Here is a 9,920-nt window from a genome sequence, read left to right on the forward strand (position 1 = left end):
TTTATGTTTTTTGTTTCATGTAATGTTTTCATGTATGTATTCCTGTCCGACCAATTGTACAGTACAATTGCTATTGTATGTCACCAAGACAGTACTGTCGGCGACTGGTGCCCCTTCCCCATCTTGGGGTGTCTCCCCATCCCAGGGTGGCTCCTCAAGATCTAGCCGGCTTACTCGTCTCGGGGTGGCTTCCCGAGTTTGAGCCGGCTTCCTCCTCCCTGCTACCTCGTCTCGTGGTGCCTCCCCGAGCTCGAGCTGGCTTCCTTCCTCCTGACTTCCGCGGCTCGGGGTTGCTCCCGTGATCGTGCCGGTCTGTGTCTGTCTATGTCTGTTTATGTCACTGTTTTTTTGTTTCATGTTTTATGTCATGTTTTTATGTATGTTTTGTGTTTGTGTCTATCTTGTTTTGTTCATGTTGTGTTCAAGTGCAAGGTATAGGGAAGGGGCAGGGGAGAGGGTGCGCATAGCTGTATTATTTTATATACTAACATTTCTATTCTATTTTGTTTTTGTGTTTCAGATGGCTTTGTGGAGACGGGAATTGGAGTTAGGAAAGAAGAGGAGGCAATAAATGGTCAGTATTTTGCTTTCTGTACGTTTTTGTATGTGTTTGTGTTGTCCCTGAGGAGAAGGATGATGAGTGATGGAGAAGGATGATGAGTGATGGAGGATGATGAGGAAGTGAAGGAGGATGAGGAAGTGAAGGAGGATGAGGAAGTGAAGGAGGATGAGGAAGTGAAGGATAGCCGGAGCATTTTACTTGAATTGCTGAGTATGAAGCCCACTCCATGTCGACTTCCTGAGCCTTTCAGCCTGCATAATGTGTAGATAACATCCTTGCTGTTCATCATGCTTGTAAGAAATACTGAAGTGAGTAGATCTATATATTGATCGGGAGTTAAGTGTCTGGCATCTGGTTAGGCTAGGGTTAGAGATAGGGTTAGGGCCAGGGGATAGTGTTAGAAGTGGGGTTAGGGCTAGGGTTAGAGGTAGGGGAGGGTTAGAACTAGGATTAGGGCCAGGGTTTGGGGTTAGGTTAGAGATACCAGCCTGCATTTTGCATCAGTACATAGAAACCTACTCATGAGAAGCATTTAGTTCAAACAAGGTGGGCAGTATGAGTGTTGTTTTCATTTTGTGCTTGCCTGGACTGTCTTCTGTTGTCTTCAGAAAGTGGGCCCAATGCTTGGTGATTGGAGCATTCTGTTCCTGCTTTCATTGCATTTTTTTACTGACACCTTTTTTTTTTTTGTAAGTGATTTTATTCTGTCAGGTCATGGATTTGCTAAATTGGTGAAGCTTACTTACCAACTGCCTATGTATCATCAATGTCATTAAATGAGTAACAAAGACCACTAACCAGGACCATTCAAGAAAAGTAGTTGGATTGGCCACATACTTCAGGATGAGCCCTCGGGATGTTACCATGTTTACCATGATAGGCATCTTCGGAATTTACAGAATGATTACCAGGTAAGCATCACCTATGATATGGAGTTCAGTGTCTGTTTCACAGCACTGAAACCTCAAATTTCATGCTGAGAATTTACCCCAACGTCTTAACAAGGATTCCTTATTATCACACTCTTGGATAATTTTACCCATAAAACTTAGAATATTTTCCTATGATTCTGCTACCTATTGTGATGTGCATTGTTTGTATGTATGCATGTTGTGTATGTCTTTGTTCTTGCAGAGGGTTATGTGATCAAGGTCAAATGTTCTGTGTGTTGTCACATTCTTTGGATTTTGTGTGCTTGGTGAGATGACATGATTAGAACATCAATGTATTCATATTTTTAAATTTAATTGTTGCATTTTGCAGATATTGATGCCTGCATTTGATGAGATGGTTTAGATGTTAACGATTTTTAGATGTCTTCCTATTTCAATGAATGAAGTTTGGGTCCCTGAACCATGTAAGTACAGTTAACAGAAAATGGGATGTTTATTTTACAGTGATCCACTTTGGGACAATTCTGCCTGTAGCTAAGATTAATTATTGCTCAACTTCAATTTGGACCTTGTTTAAAAAAACCAAATCTGCTCATACAACTGGGAATGTTAACTATGGAAATATTTTAATTAAAAAATCAAATCCTATGTGATGTTTGAGGCTTCCAAATTATATCCTTTTTGGGCACATTTTAAGAAGTTAACCAATATGTGGACCTTAAAACAACCAAAATTGTAGCTCTATGTCACAAGGGGAAATGGTAAATCAGTCATCATAATCAAACAAATTTAAAACAAATACTGTTAGTTGCAGTTTAGTGAAAAATAGCTTTAACTTGCATACAATTACGCTGAATGGTGGCTAAATCGCTGAATTGCGGTAAATATTTTGAAATTGCATCAAATTGTGATTGATAAAATGGTGCTTATGGTGTTAAATTCAATAACTGCAAATCTTGCTAAATTTTTACCGATCACTACATCCTCTACATCACTACATACTTTTGAAAAATATGAGGAAATTGCTGTGAATTTGACCAAATTGTTTCAAATACTGATAAATCTGCTAATGTCCCCTTAAATCACACTAAAGTCTGATAAGAAACAGCAACTTTGTGACCAGTAAATTAATTGTCTGTATTTTCTTTGTTATAGTATTTTCATGATCTGAGGAAGTTGGATTTGCCTCCATGTTGATACTTGCAGAGGTAAGTATCATTTTACAAGATTTCCAGTACAGTATTAATCAAAAAAAATTGCCATAGTAGAAATAATTTGGATCCACATAAGGGAACAAACCGAAAGTTCAATGATGATGTCCTATAAACAAAATTCCTTTTGTTTGGAGACCAACCCACAAAATTTAACACCAAGCGTGAAATGTTGACAATTCAAAACAGGAAGATCAACTTTGACTGATATTTTAACTAGTTTTTGTACAAATTTGGTTAATGGCCCGAGCTTTCGATCCTTGCAGGATCTTTATCAAAGGCAAAGTAATCAGAATTTTGACACCCTAGGGTCCCTAACTAAACGTCTTTCGTTTAAAGAACTGTTGGTTCATTCCCTAAATAACTAGTGGGTTCTCTCATCCAAAGTGACCACATGACTGGAATTTTGCACACAAAATATGTCTTAATATAATATTATGATTGAACAAGTGTTCATCAAGTGTTGACAAAGGTAATGGTGTTTGCTGAAACGTACACAACGTCGTTGGGCAGGAAAAAACCTATGTGTTTGTGGCCCCTGAACATGTTTAAAACAAAACTGCCAACCAGTGGCCCCTCAACATGTTTAAAACAAAACTGCCAACCAGTTACATAGGAGGTTTTACTTTAAGCATGTTCAGGGGCCAATGACACATGAGGGTTTTCCTGCCCATACGACGACTCGACAAGTAAGTGCATGTTCTGGATCAGATACAATGAACATTGTTTACTGGGTATAATATTATGTCCTTATAGTTAATCACTTGTTTACTTTCTTTTTCAGTGTTTTGGTATCTGATTGTGCCTGGTCCATCTGTACTTCAACCATGCACCCACCCGTCACAGCAAAACCTATCAAATGTTCCAAGCAAACAAAAGACTGCTTCAAAAACATCCAAGAACATTGTCCCCTTGGAACACTGGAAGTACCGTAATCAACATACAGAACAGGAAAGCATTTGAAAAAAAATAGCAGTATCCAGTCACCTTCATCAATTAGAGTAACTTGCATGATTAAATAACTTTACATGCAATTCTGTGAACAATGCTGATGAGATATATAAATAGCGGCTGCTGCTTGGGGCATGGATGCTGGTCATCCAGTACTTTTGCTGCCACTGTAATTTGAAAACTGATTGTATTTTATTTGTATGTGATACATGAAAAGGGAGGACTTTGTGGCAAAAGACATAAAAAAATAAGGAAAATAGTAAGAATTTGGAATGCCTTTTCACTTTAGATGAATGCCTTGATCAATTTTAGCAAAAGAGGTGTCATTTTAAAGCTTGCAAAATGCTTTCAAAGCAGAAATACTGAACTCAAAATTGACCTCACCTGCGAAGTTCTGACTTTTCATGTGTTGCATCAAATGTAACTTTGGTTCAAAATTACTGCAAATGTATAATTTTTGTTCAATTTGTAAAGTGCATTTTGTTATTATGAGATATATCAAGTGTCTCTTTGAGATTATTTCTTCAGTCCAAAACTATTACAGCCTAATAATTATGCAGGCTTGTATATTTGGCATTAAAAATATATTTGACTGTATTTAATAATTTCATTGTCTAGTAGTAAATGCATTCTAATCTAATGTATGCTCAAAAACTGATTTGATTTAAGGCGGCCAAAAATATGTTCTAATATGCCTACCCAGAATTTGCATTTTGGGAGCTTTTGAGGATATATTTTATATAAGTTCACATGTACGCCGACGATACACAGCTTTGTTTATCTTTTGATTTAGATAGTGCATCAGATGAACTTTCTTCACGTTCGCAAATTGAATTATGTATCAAGGACATTAAATCATGGATGACTGTAAATAAATTGAAATTAAATGATGACAAAACTGAACTTCTTATTATCACCTCCAAATTTAATCAATCAAAACTTCGCTCCAACTCTCTTCAAATTGATTCTGCCAACATTCAAGCTTCTACTAATACTCGCAATCTAGGAATTATATTTGACAACATTCTCTCAATGGACGACCACATCAAAAATGTGTGCAAATCAACTTATTTTCAGATTAGAAACATTAATGAAATTCGCAAAGTGCTCGATTATGATACTGCTGCAACACTTGTCCACGCTTTAGTCACATCACGTCTTGACAATGGAAATGCTTTATTATATGGAATCACTGAACGACAACTCAATAAACTTCAACAGGCTCAAAATGCTGCTGCACGCATGCTCACAAGGACTAGGAAATTTGACCATATTTCACCCGTCTTACAACGTCTGCATTGGTTACCAATACGGTATCGCATTCATTTCAAACTCCTTCTTCTCACCTGGAAAGCGCTCCATGACATGGCACCTTCTTATATCAGTGAACTTATCAATTTTTATATTCCATCACGAAACCTTAGATCATCGGATAAATGTCTTCTTTCAGTTCCACGGACTTCTTCATCATTTGGCGACCGGGCCTTCTATGCTTGTGCACCTGCACTTTGGAACTTGCTTCCTTTAAATCTCATGCATATGTGATTCACTTGATATTTTCAAAAGACTTTAAAAACTCATCTGTTTAAGATTGCTTATGACAATTGACTTCTATATGTGACTGTTTTTATAATTGTGTGTTAATTTTTAATTGTTCAATGTTTGCGCCTCGGAATAGGTTGTCTAGATAGATGGCGCATTATAAATGCATTATTATTATTATTATTATTATTATTATGTATATGAAAAAGCAGCCGTTTTTGGCCGATTGATTTTGAATGAATTTTTTGAAAAGTTTCAAAATATGTTTGAAAAACATTTTTAGGACCATTTAGCCTCTAACAGAAAAAAAACCCTGGCCAAGCCGCTCAACATATTTGTTTCCTTAACATGTTTTAATTGATACGGTATATTTTATATCGGTGAGAGCAAAATGTAAAAAATATGGGGTAAGAACATGACCTTTAGGTGAGAGCAGAAACGGCGTCACAGAAACCTCGAATATTGAATTTCTAGTTCTAAATGGCTTCAAATTTTTTGTTTTTTAAAATAAGTAACAAAATCAGCGATAAATGAAAGTTGCTGTTCCAATTGAACTTATAAGGGTCTTTGAGTGCCAGATCAAATGGAAAAATATGGGGTCTTTGGGTGACAGCGACCCTGAAAAAGGGGGTCTTAACAGCCCTACATACGCATCACCTCCGAAGTTGGAGTGCCCCCCCCCCAATGGCGCAAATGCTCTTTGTATTGTATATTAATTGGCAAGTGTCAGCCTGTAGAACAGGATCTTGTTTTTGCCGCCTAATATTAAAGCCTTAATGTATGATCTTTTTAAATTTTTAGATTTTTCTTTTCTTTTTTTTCTTTTCTTTTTTTTCTTCCAAAATGATAAAATAGTTGAAAAACATTGGAAATTTGCAAAGAAACAACATAAACTTAACTCGAAATATCTCGAGTTTAGGACTTAGGACGGCGAGTACACAGCCAGTGTGGAGGGAGCGTAACCAAAAATCATCCTGTTTTACTATAAATAGGGCGAATTTGACAGTTAGCTCATAGATTTAATAAATATGCAAAAAAAAAAAGGTATATTCTGAAAAAGATCGTACATTAAGGCTTTACGTGTTTAAATTGTTAGAAAAGTATGTGCAATAAAGAATAATGTACCTCCATTGGCAATTAGCGGCACAAGTCCAGATTTTTATATAGATGTCTGTATAAATGTACATGGTTTTTATTGAAATTGTTACTATTTTATGTGACCTTTCGATCGCTTTCGGGGTCGGATAGGAATTTTTTCTCATTGAATTGATCTGTTTTTTCGCCTATCTCAAGGTCAATCCATTATCATAGTTATATGAACACTACATGAAAATTGCTTTTGTTAAATTCATTTGCAATAAAATAAATTTAGTGTGTGTGTTTGCTTTGCTTTGTTTTGAAAGCTTAACAAGTTTTTTAAATTAGAAAATGAAATTCACACTTTGGTAAACCCTCATTTAAACATGTTAAAGCCATATTGTAACACTTTTAGTGTTTTTCAAAAATTATTTTTTACACAATTGTAATATACTATAAATGATTTATAGATTTTGGTGATTTTTCAAGTGGCATAGCTAGGGGAGAGCAAGGGAGGGAATGTGGGGGGACAGCTCGGGGGGTGGGGGATATCCTTTCGACACGATAATGCTTTGTTATAGGAAGTGGAAACCTTTACTCACCATGCATGAAATTCAACTTGGTTATACCAAATTAGTGGTATTTGTCCATATTTTCAAGCACCTGCGCACAATTGTTTTAGGGAGAGGGGGCATTTTTGCCCCCTGGCGCCACAACCAATAGCTACGTCACTGCAGCTAGTGACAAATCTTCAAATGTAAAGACGTTGGAGAAGATGAATTTTTTTTTATTAATATGAAGTTCATTGAAACATGAAATAAATTTGATCTGAAACACTTTGTAAGTTATTCGGTAGGTCTATGGCACACCCTTGGTCAGGGCCACCCAATTTACTTTTGCCCCAGGCACCCTGACCCAAAGTTACGTCACTGGGGGGAGAATTGGTGCTGAATTGATTGATTCTGCACCACCTCCAAGCGGTGAGGATTTCGTGCACAAATCGAAACTTGATTATAACCTCTAAATTAAATAATGTTATCTACTGAAGATAGCATCGTTTCATTAGAGGGCAATATGAGAGTAAAATGCTATCTACTGAAAATAGCAATTTACTCTCACGAAATAATGGTATCTACTAAATAAGGTTATCTACTGAATATAGCATATTGCCTCCCAATGAAACTGCTGTCTACTGAAGATAGCATATTTCCCTCTAATTACAAATGCTATCTACTGAAAATAGCAATTTACTTTCATGAATAATGGTATCTACTGTATACTGAAGAGAGTATACTATCTACTGAAGATAGCATTGTTTAGAGGTCAATATGAGAATAAAACGCTATCTACTGAATATAGCATATTGCCTTCCAATGAAACAATGCTATCTACTGAATATAGCAATTTACTCGCATGAAACAATACTGAAAATAGTAATTTACTCATGAAATAATGCTATCTATAATATGAGTATATTGCCCTCTAACTAAATAATGCTACCTTAGTACAGGACGCTATGGGTTTGGGATTTTATTCTCTGACATTAGTAATTTTAATTAATGTTTTTGGCATCCTAAAACGTGAAATAAGAATTTGATTGGTTCCATTTTGTTCTATGCCCCCTGTGGTACCCACGAGAGGTCGAAGGTCGCAGTGGGGTCAAAACAGTCCCATCATGTTGGAATGTATCTCAAATTGTTTCTCTCATCACGGGGAGTAAAAAAAAGTCAATTGTCATATTTTTCTACGATGCTTAGTTATCAGGTTGAATAGGTCAAATGTGAAAAAATTCATTAACAGAGGTCAAAATTAAAAAATGGTCCGATTTCATCGAAACTGGTCTTAAATTACTCCCCTTATCATAAGATATCTCACAAACATATACTTAATTCACAATTTTAGGTCATTTTTGTATTGTCATGTCGCCCAAAGTCCAATAAAAGTGACCTATGATTTCATCCGATTCTGAGGTTATATATTTCTCAAATAAACTATTTTCCTATTTGGTTTGCCCAGAGGAGTAATTTAAGACAAATTTCGATTGAATCAGTGCAATTTGAAAATTTGGCTTCTGTACACGAGTTATTTGGCCTTATTTAACTCTAGACGCCTGAACTAGTGAACGTGACAATTTACTTTTTTTTTTTATTCCTATCAATATTAAAAGAGGAACAATTTGAGGTATATTACAACATGATAGAACAAAGTTTTAATTTTGGCTTATTATGACCTTCGACCCCTCGTGGGAAGCATAGGGGACATAGAAAAAATGGAACCAATTCTAAGATGCCAAAAATCGCCCCATAGCGCTGTGTGCACTATCATGACTATCTACTGAAGATTTTATTCATTGCCCTCCAATGAAACAATGCTATCTACTGAAGATAGCATAATTATTTCCCTCTAATTACAAATGCTATCTACTGAATATAGCAATTTACTCTCATGACTAATGGTATCTACTGCATGTATACTGAAGAGAGTATATTGCCCTCTAACTAAATAATGCTATCTACTGTAGATAGCTGAAGATACTGAAGATAGCATTATATTACCATGAAACAATGCTAATACTGAATATAGCATATTGCCTTCCAATGAAACAATGCTATCTACTGAATATAGCAATTTACTCGCATGAAACAATGCTATCCACTGAAGATAGCACATTTCCCTCCAATTACAGTAATGCGTTCTACTGAAAATAGATGGCATTATTTCATGAGAGTAAATTACTATCTACTGAAGAGTGCCCTCTAACTAAATAATGCTATCTTAGTACAGGACGCTATGGGGTTGGGATGTTATTTTCCTACATTAGTAAAACTAATTTGGCATCTTTAAACGTGAAATAATAAGAATGTGATTGGCAAAAATGTACGAGCAAACCAAATGCTCAGTCGTGGTAAATGGAAAGATCACCGATTGGTTTGAAGTCCTATTGGTGTTAGACAGGGATATCTTCTCTCACCATGCCTCTTCAATCTATATCTGGAGTTTGTCATGAAGGACATCCAAAATCTAGGCTCGGGTGTGCAGATGGGTGACATGTGCATTAACATGATTAACAACATCCGATATGCAGATGACACCACACTCATGGATATGGACTTGGAGAACTTGCAAATCTCCACTAATTGGAAAAAGCATGCAGAAGCTGGGGAATGAAAATTAACCCAACAAAATGCAAGATCATGTCTGACGATCCAAGAGATATCATGCTGAACCAAATGGCCATTGACAAAGTATGATAACTTCGTCTTTCTGGGTAGTACCTGGGTAGTATAGTGTAGTCAGTCAGTGGCGTAGCCAGCACTTTGCAGAGAGGGGACAAAGGGGGACAAGACAAATTTTAAGGGGGGCACCTTGCCTCCCAATGAAGATAGCATATTGCCTCCCAATTAAACAATGCTATCTACTGAAGATAGCATATTGCCTCCCAATGAAACAATGCTATCTACTGAATATAGCATATTGCCTACCAATGAAACAATGCTATCTACTGAATATAGCATATTGCCTCCATTAATGAAACAATGCTATCTACTGAATATAGCATATTGCCTCCCAATGAAACAATGATATCTACTGAAGATAGCATTGTTTAATTGAGAAGCAATATATATCTTCAATGATAGCATTATTCAATGAAACAATATGCTATATTCAATAGATAGCATATTG

General features: G+C 36.2%; 1 long non-coding RNA gene across 1 annotated transcript; it reads left to right on the forward strand.

Annotated features, from left to right (window-relative positions):
• Window positions 1–1,352: 1,352 nt before the first annotated feature.
• LOC140160256 (uncharacterized) lies at window positions 1,353–4,350 on the forward strand. Its single transcript, XR_011859922.1, has 4 exons — window positions 1,353–1,473; window positions 1,826–1,919; window positions 2,611–2,663; window positions 3,451–4,350. It is a non-coding gene; the product is annotated as an uncharacterized lncRNA (long non-coding RNA).
• The last annotated feature ends 5,570 nt before the right edge of the window (window positions 4,351–9,920 follow it).

Source organism: Amphiura filiformis, chromosome 9, assembly GCF_039555335.1.
Source record: "Amphiura filiformis chromosome 9, Afil_fr2py, whole genome shotgun sequence".
NCBI lineage: Eukaryota > Metazoa > Echinodermata > Ophiuroidea > Amphilepidida > Amphiuridae > Amphiura > Amphiura filiformis.